The sequence below is a fragment of the Plodia interpunctella genome, chromosome 9 (genome assembly GCF_027563975.2).
Source record: "Plodia interpunctella isolate USDA-ARS_2022_Savannah chromosome 9, ilPloInte3.2, whole genome shotgun sequence".
Taxonomy (NCBI): domain Eukaryota; kingdom Metazoa; phylum Arthropoda; class Insecta; order Lepidoptera; family Pyralidae; genus Plodia; species Plodia interpunctella.
Genome location: NC_071302.1, coordinates 8,981,105 through 9,007,542, shown reverse-complemented (window position 1 = coordinate 9,007,542; position 26,438 = coordinate 8,981,105). Strand labels below are relative to the sequence as shown.

Genomic DNA, 26,438 nt, shown 5'->3' with positions numbered 1-26,438 from the left:
TAATCAAAAAATACCGGAAGACCACCCTAAGCAACTGGTCTCAAAAATCACCAATCCGGATGGCATAAACAAATGGGAACAGCTCGGAGGATCCTAGACCTGAAAAGCTGGGCTCTTCAAAAACTATTTACATTGGACACGATGAGCTCAGTACTGAGCATCTTAAGATTAAATATATTATCATTCATGTCATATGTTCATATCCATGCGATCTCAAGGATGAAGACGACATTGAGAGGGAGCGAAAGGTTTGTTAGGTCTGCTCGGGGGAAGTCAAGATTACCTTAAGCATTTTGCTCTTCTACTATACGTGCGGACTGTTGGCATCGTTTAGAATCGCTTCGACTTTGACGGCCTCCGTGGCGTAGTGGTCATCACGCCCGTCCACTACTGGAAGTTCTGGATTCCATTCTCAGTGCGGACAAATATTTGTATTTGTACGCTCAAAATGCTTCTGGAATTGCCTCGCTAAATGTAACATCAGGGATGTTCGCGAATGCACGATTGGGTTGCTTTTACGCAATTATAAGGAAAGGATGTGCGTTCCTGGTGCGCATTTTGCGATAGAAAAACAACAGGTCCTACGAATGTTCGTGAGCTGGATTGCATCTAACCTAATCTACTAACTAATCTATTGCTACACTATTGCCGGATTGCGCTGGAATTGTCTACATTAGTAATTTGTTAATATTTCATACCTATCGCTATGAATGATCTTTCTGTTTTTCCCAAAGGTTGACTAGTGGAGAATGCTTTTAGCATTAAGTAGCCTTGTACCATATTGGTAAATGAATTTCGAATAAATAAATGTAATTAATGTGATTATAGTATGTTTTTATGAGTCCTGGTTTCTGGAATACTTTTTCATTCATTGGGAAATAACTTAAACGTCTAAATCGTGTACAATATCTGCTACAAAATAATGGCGGAGGAGTTTAGTAGACTGAGAATACAGGAGGATCTTCCACCTACTTATCTCAGGCACCAGTTGTTTTATTAGTTTAGGTTTTGCTTTGTACCCCAAATATATCCATTTCAAATTCAAGTGGGAAAGAAAAACAAACTATTTTTTATTATTATTTTATTATCTGCTCATAGCCAGAAAAATCTCATGATGATAATACACCTAAAAATGTATAATCACATAGTTACTACATTATTTTGAATACTGATTAATGGGGTTTCCACGAAAAGAAAACCTCTTTATTCGAACAACACGAACACCAACCACTACACAACACAACAAACACCACGATGCAACAAAAATGCGAGAATGAGAGAGTTGAGTCGAACCCTACGAGTGCGAGTCCAACTCGCATTTACAACACTACTCAAAAAGCGTGCACATGTGCTGTGATTTTCTTTTATTTTCCAAGATGGCGTGCCGCCATTGCCGAAGGAGCATATAAACACATTATACCTCTTTACGGAATTGCCTGAGTTTAAAACATCGACAAAGGGTACCAAGTTGCTTTGCTACCAAGGTTACTTATTTCGAATCCGTAGAAAAATTGATAACAAAACATATTGGGGCTGTAATAAATCCAGGACTTATCATGTATGTAAACTAGCGGAATAACTGTAGAGATAAAGGGAGTTTCAAAACTTACAAAAATACCACACTCATCCTCCTGATCCTATAAGGAAAGAAGTGGCTGTTTTTAAAGAAAAATTAAAAAGTTGTACGACATTAGAATTGTCTACGAATGAAATATTAGAGAAATGCTTAGAGGAATGTTCCGATTTACCTGCTGCGCTGCCGCCGCGCGTCAGTGTCTGAAACAAGTTATAACTCGCCAAAAATCCAGACTAAATCATTATAAAGATTCTTTTGTTTCTTGTGACTCTTGAGATTCTTAAAAAATAGCTGCAAGAAAATAAATGTTTGCATTTGTTTTTTCTTCGTTTAATGTTACAAGTTCCATAATTTCTCCTTTACCAGTATGTATCTGTCTACTTATTCCAAAACTTTTTTCTTTCCAACATATCCTTGATTTATCTACTTAGGATATTCTACTCTACAAATCGTACCAGCGCAGGCGGTGGCCATTTGCTGCTATTTCACGAACCGAGATTGCCGCGAATGCGCAGCACTTCTATTTTGGGTCATGCGAGCACCGGCCACGTTTTACTCTTAAAAAAGGAAGCTCATATTATGAATTGATAGACCTTTTGACATATTTTGAGTCGGGTCGCAAAAGACTAGTTACCTGCCACTTTAGCTTTTGATATCGCCATCATTGTCCCCGGACGCCTGAATAAAACCCTAGACACGACCGTTCGGACCAATGATTTTCAAGAAATTCCTTTGCGAGTCGCACCAACGAAAAACAACATGCTTATTAATTTAGCATATTAAGTACCTATTATTATTTATTTTAGTTTTTATGACGAGAAGATGACGGAGTAGTTGTAAACTAATTTAGAATAATTATACCCTTCGACATTCTGCGTATAAGCGAACGATGTTAAACATTAAATCCGAGTTTTAACAACATTTGCTATATTACTTACAGTTTTTCCTGAATTTATTACATCAAGAAACGGCAATAGACTGATAAGCTACGATGGTTATATTTTTATGAAAAACAAGACGGCAGGCAAAAAGTCATATTGGAAGTGCACTCAGTACGTAGATGATTGTACGTCTTGGGCAACAACTATGGAGCAAGACGGGACAATAATATTTTACAAATTACCTTCTGAACACAATCATAGTCAAGAACCTTTTAGAAAAGAAGTATTTCATAGAAAAAATAAAAAAGGCTACGAATTTAGAAATGTCTAATAGTGAAATACTAAACCAGTGTTTAAAAGTCTGTTCAGGAGATATTCTACAGAAACTTCCGTCAATGCAAGCACTTCGAACGATAATAAACCGACAAAGAATTAAATTGAAGAAAGGTCTAAAATAGAAAAACTAAAAGCAAGAATACATAAAAAATTTCGCATTGGCTGTATCGCTGTCTAAGAAATTAATCCAAAATTTCTTAGAAATAGAGGTAAATAAATAATATAATTTATTAAATATATATGATTATAGCGCATAACAGAAATAAGATTGGAAAAAAGACATTTTAAAATTAAAAGAAATTGGGTGTTTTAAAAATTTTGACGGACAACGGATATCTAAAATGATGAACATACTTACAATCAGTCAATGTTTTCAATAGACAAAAAATTTATAAAAATAAGAGCTTTATGATTGTCAAAAAATATTGCTATGAGATCGAGATCAATTAACATATGACTTAAGATAAATGTTTGAAATATCGGTGACATCGACTCTGATTGGACGTACGTAGATGCAAACGATACTGAAGCTCTGTTATTTACAATTAATTTTAGATTTTATTTGAAAAGCCAATCTCTTATAATCCAACCCATAGAGTTATTATAAAACAGGTTATTTTTCAAAAGATATGTAAGTATAAAAAAGATCCTTATCAAATAAATAAATAAATAAAAATGTGTTCCACAATAAATAGATGCGTATATTGCATAAACGGTAAGACGATCGTTTTCTATCAAAAACAGACAACTGTGTGTCGTGTACCTGTAAAAACAATTTTCACATCCAATAAATGGAAAACAATCCATTATGATTAAATAAAAAATAATAATAAATGTATTTTATTTCTTCCTCGGAAATTCACATGTTTTCAGATTTTTACGATGTCGTGATTTGTCTCAAAACAATTTTATTTTCTCTAATTGCAGAATTGCCCGAATTCATACCATCAGGAAAAGGTACCCTTAGACTTTGCTACCAGGGATACATGTTTATAGTTCGTAAGAAAGTAGACAACAAAACATATTGGGGCTGTAACCAATCCAAGTCTTATTCATGTAAATCTACCGCAATAACTATGAAAGAAAATGGGACTCCAATATTTGCAAAAGTTCCTTCATGCCACACCCACCCTCCAGATCCTGTAAGGAAAGAAGTGGACATTTTCAAAGATAAATTGAGAAATGCAACATCATTGGAATTGTCGACGAATGAAATATTAGACAAATGTTTAGAGGAATGTTCCGATGTACTTCGTGCTGCATTGCCGTCGAGTCAGTGTCTGAAAAAAGTCATAGTTAGGCAAAAATCAAAAATAAATCTTAGCAAAAATTTTTTTGTTTCTTGCGATTCGGAGAACGTTTGAAAATTTTCATTTTGTTATATTTAATTTGAAATTATTAAGTGCCACTATTTATATATGGCTGTCTAGTTTTTCCAGATTCATTCTCGTTTCCTATTTATCTCCTTTGTTTTTTAATATAAAATTTTGCATTCAAATATAAAATCAGATGACAATGTAGTATAATGTTGTAGAGTTGATCTGACCATTATGTCAGTATATAAAAATATAATCAATCATTGAAATTATCTTTATTTGTGAACCCAGGTTACATACAGGTATTACACATTTTATAAAGCACTCTATTTTCTACCCACTTGCGTACAAAATCACATGATATAAGCATATAACTACGTAAAACTTAGTAGTAAATGGAGGTATTCTTAAAACTACACAGAGTAGTTTGTAGCTTGTGAGAAATAACTATAAATATTGACGAAAAAAAGTGCCTGTGAAGGTCTAATTTCTGAATAAATGATTTGAATTTATCGATACCAACAATCTAACATGAGTTGGTATCGATAAGGGCGACGCCTATTGGGTAGCCTTTTTAATATCACATAAAAGTCCAATTTTCATTACAAAAAACGAAGAACAAAACTTTTTAAGTGTCACCAGTTTGTCACGAAGGTGATCAATTTTTATTACAGTTTACAGTTTGTAATAAAAACTGATCACCTTCGTGATCAATTTTTATTACAAACGATTTGTAACTCATTATATTAAATACATTTTATGATAATTTAATTTAAGAATGATATAAGTACATGTTATATGCTTTTTTCCAGAAGTGAAACGTGTGGTTGGAGGTATTTTTAAATCAACATCTGGATCTAATTACTTAATGTTCAACGACTTTGTATTCAGGGAAGGTAAAATAATATTGTCAAAAGGAGTACTTAAAAAGGTACGTTACATATGCTCTCATTCTTCTACCGTAAAGTGTCCAGCATTTGTCGAACTAAACGCGTCGAACCAAGTTGTGGCGAATAATATAAGGCACAACCACGAACCGAAGCCGTCAGAAGCACTCGTATCTCTGAAAGCGATCATGGAAAAAAATATAAAATATCTAAAAACGTCACCTTGAAAATGTTACTGCGATAAAGGGATCTATCAATAATTAAACCCCTTCCACACGACCCAAGTTTACGCCAAATTTGATTAGATTGACAATAAAATTGGGTCGTGTGGAAATATGAAATTCAAAGTCGGGAAGAAAGAAATTCAAATCGGGCGATACCGACCACCCAATGGGGTGGTCGGTATCGCCCGATTTGGGATTGCTCAGTCAAATACTGAAATTGGCGATATAGTTGTGTACGTGTGGACGGACGATCAGATTGTACCCAATTCAATCAGCAATCAAATTGTGTCGTATGGAAGGGGTTTAAGTGTTGTTTTATAACTATAGTGTTGATAGTCAAGAAGAAACGTTTTTTTTTTTTCGCTGAACATGAAATACAACAAAATACAACAATTTCTAAAACAAAGTAAAAATGTAAAAGAATATATTATAACGACATACTAAGTTCAATGATCATCAGATCAACAATTTTAATATATAAAAAACAAAAAAAAATTACTTAATTTTCTTTGGAAGCTGAGGCGTGGCTTAGCTGGTACGTCTATTGTAATGTAAATAGGAATTGTTACTTAAATATTTTCTGTTCAAAAGTAGCACTACGTAACTTGTGTGGTGTTTACAGATGTTTAAGTATTAAATATAGAGTTCTAGTAATGTGCGGATAGCCCGAAAAATATTTTTATTGCTTTTTTACGTGTTTTCTATGCCAATTAAATAATAGAAATTTAATACGTAAAAGTCATCACATAGCAAAAAATAAAATGATTTTCAGTAGAATGTTTCTGTAAGTAGTTACATGTACTATGAAATTTCTGTGTTATTCTCTATTTTTAATGCACTGGTGACTTTTGTTGTTACAATTTTAATATATTTACTAATTTTAAAGTTTCCAAGTGAAGACCGTACCACGTAAGAAAAACCCGTGACAATATGAGCCACTTTCTGTTTGCAGCGACAGTAGCGCCCACGGCTACGGGACTTCTTTCTTGGTACGAACTCTGTGACCAAAATCGTCACCAACTATTTAAATGGATTTGTTATTCCTTTCACACATGCTTTTAATTTAATTTTGAAAATAATAATGAGATGAAAAAATTCTTGTTTCGAGCTGGAATTGAACCCACGCCCCTGTTTATCTGGGACAGTGCTCTTAACCACTGAGCTATCGAGACCATGCCAATTTTTCATCTCATTTCACGTCACCAAATGTATCAATACACTTGTATTGATAAATTTGTATACATTTTTATGTGCCGTTTGTGTAACTCTAGAATTGTAAAATATCTTAATATTTATGGATACGGTACGAAATTATAACTAATAAAATGGTAGGTAAATATGGCAATATTAACAAAATTCCCACAACTTTCATCTTAATTCATTGATCGATTTGCTGTGGTGTTAGGACTTCTCATTTTAGTGTTAATAAAATTAATATTTTACTTTATTGCTTCTTAAAATAAGTTCGTTATTAAATAAACATGTTTGAATATGTCGTTTTATTCCTTAATCACTAGCGTGCCATAGGCGTTTCGTCGTATCGTTTTGCGTGTAATCTACTGCAATAGTTTTGCAATCCCCAATGCCAAGGGCATTATTTTGGTTCAAAATATATTAAAAAAAACAATATTTTTTATCCAATTTGTGATATACATCACCATTTTCAAGTAGGGTTAAGTTCTTCCATCTACCTCTGTCCCTTTTCTTATCACTTAACACTCCCTCCAGTTCATACTTTCTCTGACGCAATTCATCTACCTATTCTTAGTTTTTCCTATTTTCCCTATAACTTTATTTTTGTGTTCAAATTACGATTTTTATGTAATAACGATTTCAGCCGAATTGATCCAGATGGTTTCCGGCAAGACATACATACACCACGAAAACTACACATTTTTCTATCGATACCAAGTCAAGCAAGGGCACAAGTGGGTCTGCACCAGCTTCCCTAGATGCAAGGCCTTCGTTTGTGTCAGCGACACACTCGTGATACTCGATTGCTCCTTAAACCACAATCATCCAAGGAAAGAACTGCATCAATGTTCTGATGGCAAGTACGTGAAAAGATAAGGATATTATATGTATAACAATAAAAGGACTATTATTTTAGCTTACTATTTTATTGTAATATTGAAAGAACTTTGAGAGATCATTGGCCTGAGCATGGGCATCTCTACCTCAGCTACCATTCTGTATTTTGTCATTATGTGTTTTCTTTATACAGTAAACTTATCAAAAAAAAACTTCTTTGTTGAATACTAAATATTTAAATCAAACGAACTCATTGTTTCATAACAAATCAGAATGCTTATGTAAATTTTTTTGTCTTCACTCTAAACCCTTCAGAAATATTGATGTCAGTACGAGGATACGAATGAGGCCTATGACAGGGCAATTACTGTGGCTACGTACTGGTTTAAATTAATATAATATATCTGTATTTCGACTCGAAAAGAACATATCATACCAACATATCGTACCAACTACATTTCAAAAAAGATTTTTCTAAGAAATGAAGAAAGGCGAAATGGCAAGAAGGCTCTTTGTTTTTCTTTCAAGATAATTCTTGCTCTCAAAAAGTATTACATAAACTATTTAAATTATTTTTCAGTCAGCTTTGTAACTCTAACCAATGGAAAGACTCACGCCGTGCACCAAGGATACACATTTTACAGACAGTATATAAACAGGTCGTCTTCAAGATGGACCTGCACCGCTTATCCCAAGTGTAAATCCTTCTTGTATGTGAAAAATAACTCTAATTTCATAATAAAAGCCCATATAAATCATGCCACACATCCGAAGAAACTGTTACATTTGACACATAGAGGTTATATGAAACTTAAAATTTCAAGATGAATATTGAAAGCATTTTACTTATGATCTCAACTTGTACGGCCATGTACATAGAGTAAAACATTATTATGTATTTGTTAAATTAAAGTTTCTAATGGAGTATTTGAGTTTCTGATATATCTACCCTCACATTTTGTTATATAAAAGCAGATTTCAGCCCACATCAACCATACTATACTTATATATATACGATATAATTTATACTTTAATACTATACGATATAATTTATGAATGAGTCCCTATCCTATATGCTATGTCGGTCTTTCTCTTATTTATTTTATACCTACCTTCATAAATAAAAAATACTACAACGTTGTGGAAAATCTTGAAAATTAAATTATGGTCATGGACAAAATTATGGTTTTCAAAATTATTGTTATAAAGTGTCGTGATGTTACTCTTCCTGTTGACCCACACTTCAAAGAACAACTCTATTTTAACACTATTAATGAGCTAATTAAAATAAATACAAACACGATTACTAACATAATTCTGTTTACAGGCAAGTTGATAGTAAAAGACGGCAAAACTCAGCTTGTGTATGAAGGACATTTGTACGACAAACAACCCTATCAAAGTGAAAGTGGAAAATTGATTCGTTGGGTTTGCAACTCTTGGAAATGTAAAGCATCAATTTACACCAATGACAAATACATCGTTCAAATGAAAAGTCATAAGCATTTCCACCAGCCCGGAGACGGAAATCAAGACCTTATAGCTGCAAAAATATCAATTAAATCGGTATTGCCACATAAGAATACGGCTAAAAGAGGTAGAAAACCTGGGCCGAAAAAACGGGTTATTAAACCAGTATTGATCCAGGCCCCTACTTTGGATCAAGAGACCCAGGACACGGATGATGTTACAGAGGGAATTGAGGCGCCTGTAAAGGAAAATTTAACTGAGTTAAAGGACATGTGCTTAAAGCTAGAACCTATAGATACTCCAAGACTTTTGCGTAAAAAAGATCCTTTGTCTTGAATTTTGACTTGAGTTCGATTACCGTGTCAATTTTCGATAGGACATTATCGTCTTATATAAAGAGCTTTGAGAGTTGTTTCTTTAAATTTATATGTATTGTATTGTGATGCGAAATGCCAGTGATTTTAAGATAATTACGTTCTCCTTTATTAACGTTTCTGTGATTGCAAATTGATCTTTTTATGACTTCGTCATTGAATCGTGCGGAAATAAAGTCGCCCTTATGATTTTAGCCTCATCATCATAATCAGACAGTTGTTATGCCCCACTGCTGGGGTTGCACCTTTACAGAGGATGGGGCATGACCCACCATTCAGCCCAAATACTAATTGGTAGGTTTTTTAAACCTTAACATTGTACATTTGTTAATCTTTAAAATATGATGAGGGTACCCTTACTACATGTATTATATCAACTTTTTAGACGCATAAATGTATTAATTAAATGTACTGTATTGGCTAATAAAAATGCATGCATGTATTTTTGTATTTGTGTTTATTTTGAAATCCACTTAGCAGGTTAGTTCTGTTGCATTTTCATAATACTATGTCTTTTGGGGTTTTCTTTTATTATCGAATAAATAGTTAAGCTATATCACTTTTCTGATGGAGTGTCAGCTATCGCAATTCGCTATACTGAAGAGCTTTTTTTTGTTTAATTAGATTGTTTATAAAGTTTATATCTTTTGATTTATAATATCATTGACCAATAAAGTATATTTAAGAAATATATTTATAAATCTATGAGACAATAATGATATAAACGGCTTGTTAATTTTAATGTTCTCCGTCTTAAGTGTGATCAGAAGGAAAACAAAACATTATATTCTTATTTATCGTTCTTCTGTTACAGACAAGTTAGTAGCTAAGTTAATACCAGATGGCAGTCGAACTCGGCTTCTTTATGAAGGACATTTATATAACAAGCAAGCGAACCAAAGTGAAATAGAACCTTTAGTCCGTTGGATTTGTAATGTTAGGAGGTGTAAAGCTTCTGTTTACACTAATAGCAAAAACATCATTAAAATGATTAGTTTCAACCACGATCACGAACCTGGCGATGTTAGTGATGAACGTATAATCTCAACGATATCATTACCAACAATATTTTATGGAAAAAGTGAGGCGAAAATAAAACGTAAAAAACCGAAGTCGAAAATGAAGACTAAAAAACCAGTAATGATAGATCTAATAGCTTTTGATGAGGAATCTCAGGAAGAAGTGTTTGCAACAGATAATAAGACACCTATAGAGCAAAATGTACTTAATTTACCTCTTAAGCAGTTATCTATAATGCTGGAGCCCATAGATAGTGCACGATTGATGCATAAATAAGATTCCTTGTTTGTGGCTAACGTTGATCTTGATCATTATATGGATGACTTTATGTATGATCTACAAACCAAAGAAGATATATGTTTCAGTAAGGCTTACTTGACATGAACTTACTGATACATTAACTCTAATCAAGCTATATATTTATCATAGATTTACTAAACTTGTATATCAGTTTAGTACAGTACTATTTCATTATTAAAATTATGCTACATTCAAACATTTTTATTCATTGTGCTTATTTATACATATGTGATTTCACTGTACTTATATTTTATAATGCGCCTATTTACGCCGATTTGATGATGCAGCGGGAATTATTTATTAGATCATTTTATAGGCTTATTACATTAGTAAATTCATTAACTTTAGAAAGTCCATTGTTAATTCTGAAAGTATACCTAAGACTGGCTGATCTCCATTCAAAATCATTATGGAAAGAAGTGTTTTGAGCCCTACGCTAATCTACCACGAAGTACCTAATTAGTTAAATGAAGTATAATCATTTACTTGCCTAATATCTATTTCTCAATTATCAAAAACAAAACGTATTTTGAAATTGCCGTCGAAGTAGACATATTATATTACATCTAAATACGTGAAAGCCCGTCCAGAAATGTATTAGTTTTGAAATGTTTTGGTTTGGAAGTTGGCTTATTTCGATGGGTGGACAGCTTTGTATTCATGATAATCGTCTCTTTGCAGGAAAAATTATAACCATTTCAAACACTGGAAAGACGCAGCTGTTGTATAAAGACTACACATATTTTAGGCACTACAATACCAAATGTGGCATCCGTTGGAGTTGTACCATGTTCCCAAAATGCAAATCGGTAATTTTCACCGATGACTCCTATATCATTAATAAAAGCAGCGGTGACCACAACCATGCTGTAAAAAAATTTCATCGCACGAGGGATGGGAAATATATTAAGATTTAACTGAAATGTAGTGTTTTCAGAGATTACTCTATCACACTGTCAAATATCTATTTATACGAAGTACAAGTACATCAATATTATTTATTTAGATAAGCATCATATCTGACGCCATTTTGTCATTTTCTATTAACAAAAACAAAACCGAAGATTGGTTAATTATGTACAGTACAAGTAGAATTACATTCGTTGTTGTTTTGAAGTTGAAGTTTACAATTTAACTTTGGCTTGTATACTATTCAACAATATCATTGGCATTTTAATATAAAGAATTCACCAATCAGTAAAAGATAAATAATATAAAAGGAGCGAAGATACAGAGGAACAGAGTGCGTTCAACGTGAAATGGAAAATGATGCATCGGTTTTAAAGAATAGTCAGGAATAGTAAGCCAAGAAAATGAGAAAGCGATCTAAGCCATGTTATGACCGCATTACTGCTTCTTACGAAGCAAAGAAAACTAAACCTTTCTACATGTTCCGCAGTGAATGTAACAATAAACCTATGTATTTGGAGTGTTACAACGAACTTCATTTGAATTGAGACTAAATCCATCAGTAAAATTTAGCTGAGTTTTGACTATGATTTTATTTTTAATTCGTTTATTTTTAATTCGAGGTTTCAAATCCAAGATAAAAAAAATGAGCCGTTAAGATAGTACGAGTTACATTTTACGAAAATTAGAGCTTTTTGTAGAGCATGTAAGGGTTTCGCTGCATGAAGTGTCTTGTTACTATTTGGTTAATGTAGTAAATGTTCGTGGTATAATGTTTCACTCAAAACTTTTTCATATTGTCCATTTTAAATTAATTGAACATATACCCGAATGTGATTTAAAGCTAATTTGCAAGTATTCTGTCCTTTATGTTATACCTTTCTTATTACAGCCAGAATGGTGACAATGTTGAATGGGAGAAACCGGCTGCTTTATCAGGGATTTCTCTACTACAGGAAGAATATAGGCTCAAAAGTAGGAAAGCGTTACAACTGCGTCGCTTACCCTCAATGCAAGGCGATTCTTAAGGTTGAACCAGACTTGACTGTCACGGAGAAGACTGGCGACCATAGTCATAAGAAAAGGACTATAACATACACGCTAGACGGACGATGCATTTCTTCGAGACGACATAACCCTATACAATAGTTATAGATCCAAATATTTAGTGTAATTTTAATGTATCAAACAGTGTTATTATGCGTACACATGTTTTAGTATTATATATGTATTTATGGAATTAGGACCCTACTTAAAGGCACCCGGACACTAACGTCACCATAATATTTTTATTAATTTTATTTATCAGCTAAAAAAGGAATATCTTAACAAGTTAATAAAGCATTTTAAAGGCATTCTGCGTTTATGTTAATAGTGATAGTCTGCAAAAGTATCGGTATTTACTAATTAGTTTACTATTTCAAATGTAATCGTAGCAAGATGCGGTGGCAAATGGTAACATGAATTGCGAATAATGATTAATAAGATAATTACTCTCTCAGGTAGTGATTTTTCTGTGATAACACTTGTATCCGGAAAACAATACTACATGTACAAAGGCTACACGTACCTACCAGAGTCCAGACGAATGAACAACAAGCGATGGAGATGTACTTCTGGGTGTAAAGCTGTTCTAATAATACATAACGATGTCGTGACACCAGTACATGAACACAACCATACGCCTCCAACGTACTTCAAGAATCGAGACGGTTTATATTTGAAAATTTGATTGCACAAAAATCGTTGATAATTTCTATCGAACTACCATGGCTAATCCCGAAATAGAGAGAACATATTCAAATCATAATTTTCCTGTGTGCTGCGCTCCGACTCCAAATTGGGTTAGTAAAATAATACAATTAATATTCTTTTTACTAATTTGGTAAATTAAGTCGAATAAATCAATAGTCTAGACTTTTTGTCGTGGGTTATATTAATGTTCGAGAATTCTCCTCATGAATGGTATCATACTTCTAAAAATTACCTAACTGTCAATAAATCACCATCATTTTCTATTTGTTCCCAGTAATATTTATAACCACAATCAACGACAAGCTGCTTCTAAAGTATGAAGATTATTACTATAGCAAAGGACCTAAATCGAAAATTATGCAGCTTTGTTGTTCGACGAAGACAAAAAGGTGGTCATAAAATCAACATCTGACCATGAACACCCTCCTAAGAAATTCATGAAAACTGAAGATGGGAGATATAAAATTATTAAAACTTCAAAAAATATTTCTAGACATTAAATACAGCCTTGCACAATATTTAGAACGCGTATTCTCCTTAACGACATAAAACCGAGACTTTTTGGGTTTGCCTTTTTATTTTTTACATTATTATGTCATATATTTTTATCATGTTGTTTTCATCATTACAAAATTTTCATGCGAGGTTAATCGGATCCGCCCAGGGTACGCATAAATTTGCTAATATTGCTTAATGTCTATTCTTTACAGTATATTTTATAAAGACAGTCAACGACAAACTGATTCTCCAGTTTGAAGGATATTATTACGCCAAAGCACCTTATTCAAAACAAAGATGGCGTTGCATCAACACTAACTACTGCTACGCAGCCATACTGTTCGATGAAAAAAATAGCGTCATTGTAAAAGGATCATCCGACCATTTACACCCTCCAAAAAAGAAATTCGTGAGAACTGAAGATGGCAGATATAAAATGATTAAATCGTTAAAACGAGATTTGTATTAGAAAGATGCATAAGTTTAACAGATGAAGGGTTTACCTCCTAATATTTGTAAATAATTGGAGTTTAGAATATATTCTTTAAAAAGTCATTAAATATTTTATTTATTTCTATCACCGAAATAAAATTTCTTGGTCTTCGTTTTTTGTGACTGCATCTAAGTATGAACTATGACAAACATAATAAGATTGTTTTATGGGTGACTCAACTATCTACGCCAGAATACATATCTTGTAAAATCAACACTAAGTTTCTATTAAATGGGTTGGCAATATACTATACCTATGGAGATTTTTTTTGAAACTTCAGTTTAGATATTGGAATTATCCCTATCCAATTTTTGAAAGAACTGTCGGGAATCAGAAGACGAGATCACAAAATTTTACCAGTTAACGTTATACCTACCAAATATTTCGTTCACGAGTTTCGAGTAGTACTTTTACTGCGGTTCTGCTAGACGATATCGATTTCTTTATCGAATACCAATTATTATAATATTTTAAAGGAATGTAGCCTAAAATACTTGCTTTTGAATGTTTAAACTTAATGGCTACTGATAGACATTATAGTACGGCCAAAGATGAAGGGCTGAAAGGTTATTCTCACTTTGCTGACGCAGTTTGTATGCTCTTTCAGCTATCGTGCCCTTGACTGCTGCAGAAAGGCAAAGGAAATATAAACAAAGCTTAAAACATGACCCTGAAAAGTATGAAGCGTATAAAAAGAAAAGACGTGAATATTACCACAAAAATAAAAGACTAGTAAAGGATCTGACAGCAAAAGAAAAATTTAACGCTAGAGTTATTTGGAGGTTGAGAAAGAGACAATCAAGATATCGGCAGCAAATCTAAAGGATTAAGATCTAGCAAGTAATGGCGATTCGGGAGCTTGGCTAGGGATATGTAGGTAGTTACCTCGAGTGAAAATTAATATTGTCAATTATAACTAATTCTTGTCATCAATCATCTGGCCCCAACGATATATTAAGATTTGTTCTTTCGTTATTTTTATAAATATTCATATATTTATTTCATATTTTTCATAAATTATTTTTTTTTATGTTTCCTATAATCTGTTCTGTTTCTTCCTTGTATAAAAAATAGAAATAATAAATCAGTTCTGCATCTGTAAGAATTGTAATTTTAGCCACAAAATGACCTAAATCTATGCAAAGCATAGTTGATTCATCCATATTTATCTTTCAGGACTAGGACGTCGTTCATTATATAAAAAATATTCAGAAAATGCATTACAACTAGCTATTCATTCAGTCAAAAATAAAAAATGGACAGCCTATAAGGCTTCGAAAATTTATGAAGTGCCATATTCTACATTGAAATATATGATCAAGAAGGACTGATTTTAATTGATAAATAAAAGGAGAATCAGAATAAAATTTTATCTGCTAAGTGCGAAAAATAATTTCACACAAGTGTTCGCGTAAAGATTAGCGTTATCGTTTTCGACAGGGCCAAGAAAACACATTGAAAACTTTACTCTCATTGTTTTACAGCCTTAATATTGCAATATATTTTATATGATATAATATTTTCTTGAAACATTTTAAATGACACATATTTTCTTCAGCGATATTGTAAACTTGTTTTCCACTAAAATTAGGGCATAATTATAAAAATATATAAAGATATGTTTGATCAATTCTATCACTGCTATTTCAAGATATAGCTATGATTTTGTTTACAGCGCGTGAAATACTTTTACCGTCTGGAAAGAGGTTGCTCTTGGTCAACGGCTACACGTTCTGCAAATTCACCAAAGTTCTGAGTTACGATTGGCATTGTACCAACAGTGTCTCCTGCCGTGCGAGGATCCGAGTCAATGATAATCTCCAGCTTATTACTAAATTACCCAATCATTGCCACGAACCAATTATGGCCCACTTTGTTTTTTAACTTAATATCTATCGATATTGGTTTGGTTGTAAATATGTTGTTGTGTCTATTTTCTACAAAATATTCTAATTCGAATGTTTTAATATGTGCAGCAGTTTGACATGTGTGGTTATAATTATGGATAAGTCCAATGAAAGTTGAATAGCGATACAGAGTAGCATAATGTTACAAGTTCATAATACTTATCTATTATCATATCGGAAGAATAAACAAAATATACCAGTTTCGGATAAGTTGATGAAGTTGATCCAATGAAATGATCGGGTGAATGCCGAATATACCGTAATAACAAAGCAATAAAAGATAAACATGCTACGTCTAAAGTTGGATTGATACTTTATCTCCTAAGAGGTATACTAGTCAAAATAATAATGGTTCCTGTTTTATATTGCACCTGGACAACGAAATTAGATCTCATAATAAATTTTCCTGAATTCTTATACTCGAAATATGGGAAGCACAAGGCTGTTTTCCACCATGTATGAAAACATATAAAAATGCATCGTGTTTATTAATGTTTTTCAAATATCAAAAACACCCATCGCCATTTTGGGTTCGAAGTGACATCATTCCGTTAATAATCCTATACTGAACGAGTGAGTATATGTGCGAATGAGTTGAGTATTATATTGAGTGAAATTACTAACGGAGTGACGTCATGGCAACGCACAAATTCAATCTAATAAATAATGTTTTTTAAAGCATTCTTCGGTTTAGTTAAATTTAATTAAACTTGCACTTATTATTAGTACTAGTCAGAATAATCTGTCTATACTTCAGTAATTGCTATACGGTTAATATAATACAATCCAGTAGTATGTAATCTGCTACTTTTTATTTTCTACTATCTACTTATAAAGTAGCAATTAGTAATAGTTTAAATACAAATATAACAGTATTTGTAATCAATATCTTTATTTCCTACTTTGTCTAATAGTTTTAAATATACTCAGCTAATTTAGGTACACGCAGTTCGTTTATAAGACAACATATAACATTAAAATAACTGGCTTTGCTACCTGCTTTAATATCAATATTATTTTGCAAGCAGACATACGGCCCACCTGATTATTACTGATTATCATAGCGCGGGGTCCGAGTTCTAGGTATCTTCTATACACCGCCGCTTGCTTCTGGTGAAGGAAAACATCGTGTAGAAACTTGGACACTGGTTGACTATATAAGTTCATTAGTGTGTATGCGATTACGTGCCACTAGACGCAGCAGTCGTAAAAATTAATACTTTTTTTTATCTAAAAAGATGAACGTTTTTTTCAATCGATTATATATTTTTCTAACTTACGTTAGCTAGTATCAAAAGCCAATAGTCAGGTAATGTTTTTTTTTCTAGTTCTTACAATTCAATATTAATTTTAGCCAAAGATATTATATTGACAAAGGACGGCCGGAATCAAATCATTTATTCAGAAATTAGGCCTTCACAGGCACTTTTTCACGGCATATTCTAAATTAAAGTGAAGTGAAGTGACGGAAGTGTCTCATGTTCGACAATTACACGTTTTCCAAAGACAAGAGGTCCGCATAAGACAAGACAAGAGGGACAAGAGGTCCGCATCCAATATATGGAGGTGTACCAGAAGTGCACTGCTACGCGAAGATACGAGTAGACGACCAACTAAATCTACTCAGCGAAGTCCCGTTTCATAAACATGTAGCCCCTAACTACTGCGTTAACGTACGGACGGAACGTATTATAAAGTGTAAAGAAATAATTTTATTTTTTCTAAAATATATTTTTTTAATTTACTCAATTGAAATTGAATGTTCGAAAATTTAGTTACACGTCTTGGTTCTTATGGTAATTGTGATTTCTAGTGAAAGAAGTGTGTCTGAAAGGCGGAAGGAAATTTCTGATGCTGAACAGATATACGTTTTCAAGAGTAGCTGGTTGTGTGTCCAGCATCTGGCGATGTACAAATACAGCTGTGTGTTTCAAAAAGATACAAGTGGACGAAAACCTTCGACTACTCACACCTGTTCCTGTTCATGATCATAACGCCCCAAATTATTTTGTTGATAGAGATGGATTTTACGTAAAAATATAAACAATATATAGCAATGCATTTTATACCATCATTAGAATTGCTTTTTGTGTTGCTACAAATTTCAATTTAAATGTTATTAATATATTCGATGAATCGAATTCTATTCGATGTTAGAGTGGTTATGAGTGGCCTATAATTTTTGTCGTAGCTTATATAAGGATATAATATATTGAAATAAATGACAACAAGTTTTTTCAAATTGGTTTTAATTTTCTTCCAATAGTTCATAACTTTTGTCTGCGTTTTTTAAGGATAATCCTTAAAAGATGCAATGCAAATTTCATTCAAATTCAATTACTTCATAAACATAATTACATATAGGTAGCGGGTAGCCCAATTAAGTTGACAAAAACCTAAATTGATTAATCTATGTTTCCATTATTAAGACTTTTACTATACATTATAATCTGTTATTTAGACTTTTAACCTCCAAACAATCTAAAACAAATATCTGATTCTAATAAAATACAAAATGTCCACAGAAAAGCCAAAACAGATAACCATGCACAATGGAAAACAGTTCTACATGTACAAGGGATATACCTTTTGCTACTGGAACAAGTCGAAGAGAGGTGTGCGGTACCGCTGCACGGTGGGATGTAAGGCCTACATCGCGATGTCTAATGAAGGTGATCTGCTCCAAGTAGGCCCTGATCACACACACAAACCGCTACGGTACCACATCTTGGATAATGGAAAATATGTCCGGTTGTAATTTTGTATTCTCTCTATGATGATTGAATGATTAGATTGTATTAAACATATTGAACCTTAGTGAGTTTCGGTAGTCACTATAGATAATAATAATAATAATTTATTTAAATTTATTTATTTAAATTGGGTAACGGGAAATAATTCCAGATTGTAATTCCTCTATAAGATAATCTCCTTGTAAATCTATAACATTACGTGTGAATATCATATGATTAGATTGAATTAAACATATTGTACCTTAGTGAGTTACGGTAATCACTGTAGATAATAATAGTAAAAATTTATTTATATATTCAAATGTTACAAATCAGACTAATGTAAACATTCCAGTCTTGCATGCAATTTACATTATAATCTAGTTTTTACGAGTCAAAACAATTTTAGTAGATATAATTAGTATAGTTATTATATAAAAAAAAAATCTATATGTATGTATATATATATTATAATGTATATATATAGATACGCTTGTTGTTTGTAGATAATAAATTGTTTTATGTTCAGACGAATTAAAGTGGATCACTATGCAAAGCGGGAAGTCCTTCTACCTTTACAAGGGGTATACGTACTGTTTCAAATCCAAGACAAAGAGCAGTATTCGGTACCGGTGTTCGCAGGGGTGTAAAGCCACTATTCTCTTGACCAATGATGGCAGTCTCATCCACGCTGCGTCTGAGCACACGCACGCTGTCCGTCAACTTCATATGACAGCTGATGGGAAATACATACGAATTTAACGTGTTAATTTTTATTTCTAACAGCTTGGAGCTGTTCCAAAATAGATAAAAGTTTCTGCTGCTCAAAGTTTTACACTAAATAAAAAAGATTTTTTTTTATGTTAGTTTTTATTCTGATGATGATTTTTTGTTATTCGACTTGATTTTTGTTTCTGTACTCCATCAGACCTAATTTAATATCACTGGTGTAAGGATCAAGGTATATATTATAAAATCATTCTTATTAACCTTGACATATGTTGAAACTGAAAATTTCATACAAATAATCATATTAAAATAATACATCCATTTATACTATAGTGTATCACATTATCGTGTTATCAATTAAAATAATTTCCTAGTTGTAAAGTATATAGTCTGAATTATGATATCTAGATCTCATTTCATCTAGTCTTTTCTTCATATTTAAACCAGTGCTTAATTAGCATTTAAAACGAGTGTATTAAGTATATTTACTCACACGTAGAACGTGCCGTGTCCTCAAATAAAATATATCATTGTTTATTTCTCTCCTACAACAATATTGTTAAAGTTGATGTTAATATTGTAATTAAGTATTATCTATTCTATGTGTGCATTTAAGTGTTTTTCATAGTTTAACTATGTCCACAGTATTTGTCCACAAAATTGATCGCATCTATTTACTAATTGTTATCACGATATATGGCTCCCACGAGACAGGCTAAGGCGTAGTGTAGAGGAGTCACAAGATCCTTTTTAATATTCACAAATGTTAATAACAATTATTATTATTTTTTACTAAGAAACGTCATTTTACTTGTTTCTGGTAAATAAAGATTATTATTATTATTTTTACGTATATTTTTCTCCTCTTGAGTAATATAAGCAACTAACGCGGGCCGTAGCCAAGCAATAGGAGCAAGAAACTAAATCATCAAGAAACCCCAGCAGAAACACTGATAGAAGATAGAAATTTTTTGGTGAACCGGCAAGTATTAAGAATGGTGGCTTTCTGTAAAAGATAAACTATATATAGGTACGTCGGGATATTTAATGTCTTCAGGCTTTGTGAAAGTGATTTCGGTATTACTCCTGTTTAAAACTATTGGTACTATGTGGACTGTATGTGTACACAATGGAGACATTGTGTTTTAAGTTCTATTGCAAGTTCCTGATATTTGCTTAATTTATCTGAAATGGATTTTATGAGAGGTCCTATGAGAGGCTTGTATGTAAGAAAAATCACTAAAGGACAACAATGAAAATCGCTTTCCTTTAGTAATTATTTATTAAATTCAAGACTTTTAAAATCTCTTTATAAATAACTTTATTAACTAAAAGATTTTTTTTTTAATATTCGTCTCCTGTCGCATTGTAACAATTACAACTGTTGTCTCCCTCGATCAAATATTGGTTGAGGTAACGCAACTGCAACAATTTTATAACGTCTGCTCCTAATTTGTTCTCCTCATCAACAGATGACGATGTCAAAGTGATTCAAATGTACAACGGGAAGGTCCTGTACATGCACAATGAGTATTTGTACACTTTCTGGATGAGGGCGCAACACCACTGTCGGTACCGCTGCTGTGCCCGGCCTAAATGCAAGTCTTACATCGTGGTTGCCAATGATGGCCGCACCTTCCTCAGCATGAGCCCCGATCTACACACGCACCCCCCACCGAAGCTGCATCAGACTGCCTCGGGGAAATTCATCAGGATTTAAGAGTGGAGTGAAACCTGGAATTCGTCGCACAATGGCTGAGAAAGAAATCCAGAAACGCTCAGATGTGAGAGAGTGGAGTTATCTTTTTTTACTTTTTAATTTATCTTATTGAGCTGCTGGTGTCAGTGGACTGCGGTATTTGTCAGACAACGCCGTCCCCCTGCTCATTTTCCTACTACTCGCATGATTTAAATGTGTGCATGACTATTTATATTGACATCCACTCTTTTGATGCCTTTTCTTTTGTTTATTTTTACTATTTGATTGATAAGTCTGATTATATTTTATTTAACAACAACATTTAGGTCATAAACTAATCTAAAGTGATTTCGACAAAAGATAGATGGAAAAGGCCAGAGACAGTATGTACATGGAAAGAGATTGGGAAGCCTTTTGCCCAGCAGTGAGATCTGTAAAAAAACGAATCTTATGATGTCGGAATAGACAGGCAAAGTATTAAAATAAATATGATAGGCCCGTGCGCACCTGATTCGTACGTAGGATGTACGTTGTAAGTTTGTATGGGATTTTGATGAATTTATTTATTTATGTTTAGATAGTAATGAGAGTGAGATTACAGTGGACTTATTGTTTTTTATAATCATTATTGATGGTTTTGTATACTTGATACTTAATTTATTTTTCAACTTAATTTGTATTAGTACAATACCCGATGTATTAATAATACGTATCTAATTGAATTATAGATGTTTAGAATACATGTGTTTGTTAATGTTTTACTTATATTATTACATTAAATATAATAACATATTGCTTTTATATTTAATATTAATAGATAGTGTCAATTTAAAATTATATACGTGTTAAGCATAGGCGACGATCGCTATTTCTTCCAAGATGCTACAAAACAAGGAGCTCAAACGTGGCGTTGCACTCACTTCTTCATAGTCGTATTTCTCATGGCTGAGGGTCGTGATTATTACGTGGAATGAAACACACACAATAACTTTCTTGGCATTATTAATGAAGTGGTTTGCCATTGCCTTCTCCATTTCACACACAAGTTAATAAGAATCAACCAGTGTGCAGGTTTCCTCACGATGTTTTCCTTCACCGGAACTCACTCCAAAACTTGCGATGCTAAACTTAAATTTCAAATATAATACAAGTGTAAGCCTAAAAGGCTAAAGTTTAAAAGAGAGTAGAGTAACAACGGAAGAGAAAATTGTTAATACCAAAAATTTACAAAGATTGTGTTGAAGAGTTTACAAAATCTGGTTTCGAAAATGATATTCCCAATTTTAAAACCATCAAATCTGCTTTATACTTAGCTAGAAGCAAAGAAAAATTAATAATTTGTTCACCCCTTAATTTAATTACAAACATTCATAAAAACTAATCGTTAATAATTACACCCTAATATGTTTTTTTTAATCAATGCATGGATACATAACTTGAGATAAAATGTATCAACAGATCTTAGACAATAATGTTAATGTAAACTCATGTTTTTGCAAATAAATAATCTTTGTCTTTGAGTGAATAAGCATTTCTTGAGCTTGTTGAACCTCATCTTTAAAGTCTATACTGTTTTCAATTGCTAAATTGCAATCGTAATGTCTATTACCTTGCATATGCAATTTAACAAGCGTTGTGTAATTTAATATTTTCGTGTTGTTTTTTCTTTATTTTCAGTCTTTTTATTGTCTATTTATTGTCAGATAGTTGTAAATAGCTGTAATAAAACTTGAGGAAAAAAATCGTTTTATAATTGTGATTGTAGTATGTCCAGTTTCATATTTGAGCCGCAATAATAGTTGTAGTTTTTTTAATACCTGTAGTGGTTTTAATTTTTATATAATTGACTCAATTTTTTTTTCGTCAGACCTCGAGATGATAACTTTAGACAACGGCAAAACTGTGTATTTGCATGAAGGATACATGTTCTTTCTCTGGGAAAAACTGAAGACCAAGATACGCTACAACTGCTATTCTAACTGTGCTGCCTATATAATCACTTCTAACGAGGGAAGAATTGTCGACAAATCTGTCGACCATAGCCACCAACCGCCAAACTTGTGTATTCGTGGTGATGGAACTTACGAGAAAATGTGAATTTGATGCTATTTTTTGTTGTTTTTTATCTAAGATTTTTAGATAATAATGACACTTTTTAAACTTATGCTGATATGGAAAAGGACATCATAATTAATGTCGTAATAAAAAAGTAATGTAAAAAAGAGCCCTCCTATAGAACAACTAGTAAAAAGTTTCCAATCATATGGTGACTTTGTCACATTATCAGATCGTAAACTTAGTTGTGTAAGAAACTGAAAACTGATTCAACTTAATTGATTTTCTGAATTAATAAATATAAATATCAATATATTCTTTTTATAACCAATTCAAATAAAAACTGATTGGTAAAATTGTGTTTCGTTGTGCGTAGAGCGACTTTGCTATTTACATTTCATAATTGAGTCAATTCGCAGTGAGACGCAGCTAACCAATCACAGAGGGGTTAGTGCGAATTAGCATTTCACTTCTCTCCTTCGAATCGATTGGAAGTGAAACGCAGTGAACCAATGACATTGCTGTGTGGTTGTCGTTGCGTCACAATGGCGTAATATGATTGGTTCGCTGCGTCTCACTTCGAATCGATACCTAGTAAGAAGTGAAATACAAAACTTCTACACTGCTTGATCGAATACGTCTTTATGTCCTTGTCTTCCAACCATGACTTTCAAGAATTCTTTGTATTTGAATTAACACTGGTATGTTATTTTACAGTAACGGAATTAGAACTAACAACTGGTGGGAAATATCTTATGTATATGGGTCATAGCTATTGCTTCAAATCAAAATCGACAAATGTACTTGTGTGGACATGCGTCCAGACTGAAAAATGCGATGCTATTATAAAGATGACACCAAAACGAAGGTTTATATCAGCTGAAGGGACACATAAGCATTCTCCACAAAAGTATCAACGAACTTACAGCGGCAAATATTATAAGATGTAATCAGTTTGCAAGAGCAATTGCTCTTACTACTTTCATGTCAATAAAGCTTAATGTCAGTAGTGAATTCAAGGTTTTAGTTTCCTTCATCGATAATGTCTAACCTATTTCTTGTAGATAGTGTTCGATGAAAACATGATCTGAGCCTGTTTTATCACTTTCTGATAAAATATCATATTGTAATCTGATAGAAAAACTACCTGCTAGATAAAATAAATCTTCCTGAAGTTATAGTAATTCCTAATAATGACAGATGTTTGTCTACAGTGTTGATATCAACAATAGTTAAAAACGAATCTTAAAGTTGGTAATTTTATAGCAATAACCATTTGTATATCGTGTTGGGTGTTTAATGTATTTCATGCACAGATTCAAACAAAAACAATACAAAAAACATTGTACAATGAAATGTTCGCAGTTCTGGAAATAGAAATGGTAAACGGGAGGAAATATCTGTTGTACGCCGGTTACACCTTCTGCTTCAAGGCGACCAACAAGCGCGGGGAAACTTGGAGATGTACCAGAACACAGGACTGCAGGGCTGCCTTGAAGTTAGACGATAACGGAGACCTTCGAGCTGAAACCGGCTCTCATTGTCATGATCCACCGACCTTGCATGTCTTAGAGAATGGAAAATATATGAAGTTGGGACGCAAGGACTTGAATGAAGCCAAAGATGGATGTTCAGTGTTTCATAGCTAATATTTTTATTTTTAAACGCCGCGCTGACAAGTCGCTTTTGAAGGAGTTTTTGTTAATCGAAATTTAAAATGATTTATTTTATGTAGCTTGAAAGAAATTCGTTGATATTTTCGTTTCTAATGACAATTAACGCCGAAGATTGTGCGAAGTGAAGAAGAAATTGGAAAGCGAAGCCTGGCCTTATTAGCTGAGGAAGAAACCAGGAATACTCTCAAATGAAAGTGAGATTTTAGTATGGTGATGTCAGTATATTTGTCATTCATGAATTTTGTGTCCGTCCGTATCTACAATATTTATATAGGTCGGATAAAAAATAATAAATATTGTGAGTTACTTCTTTTATTTATCATTCAAATAACTACATTATCGATGTCTAGGTGAAAATTATTTTTCGTAATATAATATTCGTCTGGACTTCATCATTGAATACAAAGACAAAATATATTATATAGCAGAATTTTTAATTACTTATTTATATCCTGGCTACGTTCATCAGAAGGTTGTCTACCAACCAGGGAAGGCATGGCTATGGCAAGGCTATGCAAGGAGAGGCCTTTGCTTTGAAGAACATGGCTTTATTTTAATATCGAAATTATGTTCGTATCATAAGCAACCAATTTAAGCATTTGCGGTGTTTAATCTAACAAGATGTATATTTTTTTAATTTACAGTCTTGAAGCTTATAACACCGTTATCTGGCAACACGATGAAAAGATTCTATCTGTACAAAAAATACACTTTCTCCTTTAAAACCAGTAGTCGGTTCTGGCAGTACTGGCGGTGTACCAATAGTAGATGCAAAGCTCATATCAAAGTGGACGACAGAGGAGTATTACTCGAGGCCTGTGGTGAGCACTTTCACCAACCGCCTGAATATCATGTTGCTGATGATGGAACGTACATTAAGGTTATGCGGTAGGCGCTTCTTGAAGACTGGTCAATAGTGGACAGCTTCAATAAGAAGATTATGAAGATAGAAGTTCGGATTTATAATATCGGCATACTCGAATGCTACCCGATATGCTTGGACTTGCTTTGACTATTTTTTATTTATTAGCTTTTAGTTCTTTTTTAAAAATTAAATTTTAACTTATTTAAAATGTGTTTCTATAATTAGTTAATATGTAAAAAATACTAAACATTTGTACGCAAACAAGGATAAAAAGCGTCATAATAAATCTATATTTAGTTCTATTGTTTTCTAAGAATTTGATTTAAAAATATATAATACTATCCTTAACAATTGACCTTTTGAATTGACCTTTAATATTATATTTTTATATATGTACTGTGAACCATAAAGTTAATTTTTCTTCTTCTATATCTGAGCTTTATTAAGCTATAAACGCTTGATTTTAACGTCAGATTCTATAAATATCAGTCAATCAATATCAGTATCAATTTGGGTACCTAATACCCAAATCACTATTGTCGAAAACAGAAATGTTTTATTGTTGTTTTACAACTTTTGCCCCGCGGCTTCGCCCGCGTTTTTTTTCGCGCGTCAGATCATTATTTATTATTGTAAACAATATCTTGGGTTCTAAGCAACGTATCGTGATGAAAATTATACCAGATTTTAAGTTGGGACAAAAAA

At 32.8% G+C, this 26,438-nt stretch overlaps 2 long non-coding RNA genes across 2 annotated transcripts; both read left to right on the top strand.

Moving 5' to 3' along the window:
- Positions 1-5,219: 5,219 nt before the first annotated feature.
- LOC135309778 (uncharacterized) lies at positions 5,220-9,537 on the top strand. The gene is made up of 2 exons (XR_010369982.1): positions 5,220-7,274; positions 7,832-9,537. It is a non-coding gene; the product is annotated as an uncharacterized LOC135309778 (long non-coding RNA).
- A 3,515-nt stretch (positions 9,538-13,052) lies between these two features.
- On the top strand, positions 13,053-15,167 carry LOC128672432 (uncharacterized). The gene is made up of 3 exons (XR_010369983.1): positions 13,053-13,168; positions 13,354-13,468; positions 13,790-15,167. It is a non-coding gene; the product is annotated as an uncharacterized LOC128672432 (long non-coding RNA).
- Positions 15,168-26,438: the final 11,271 nt, after the last annotated feature.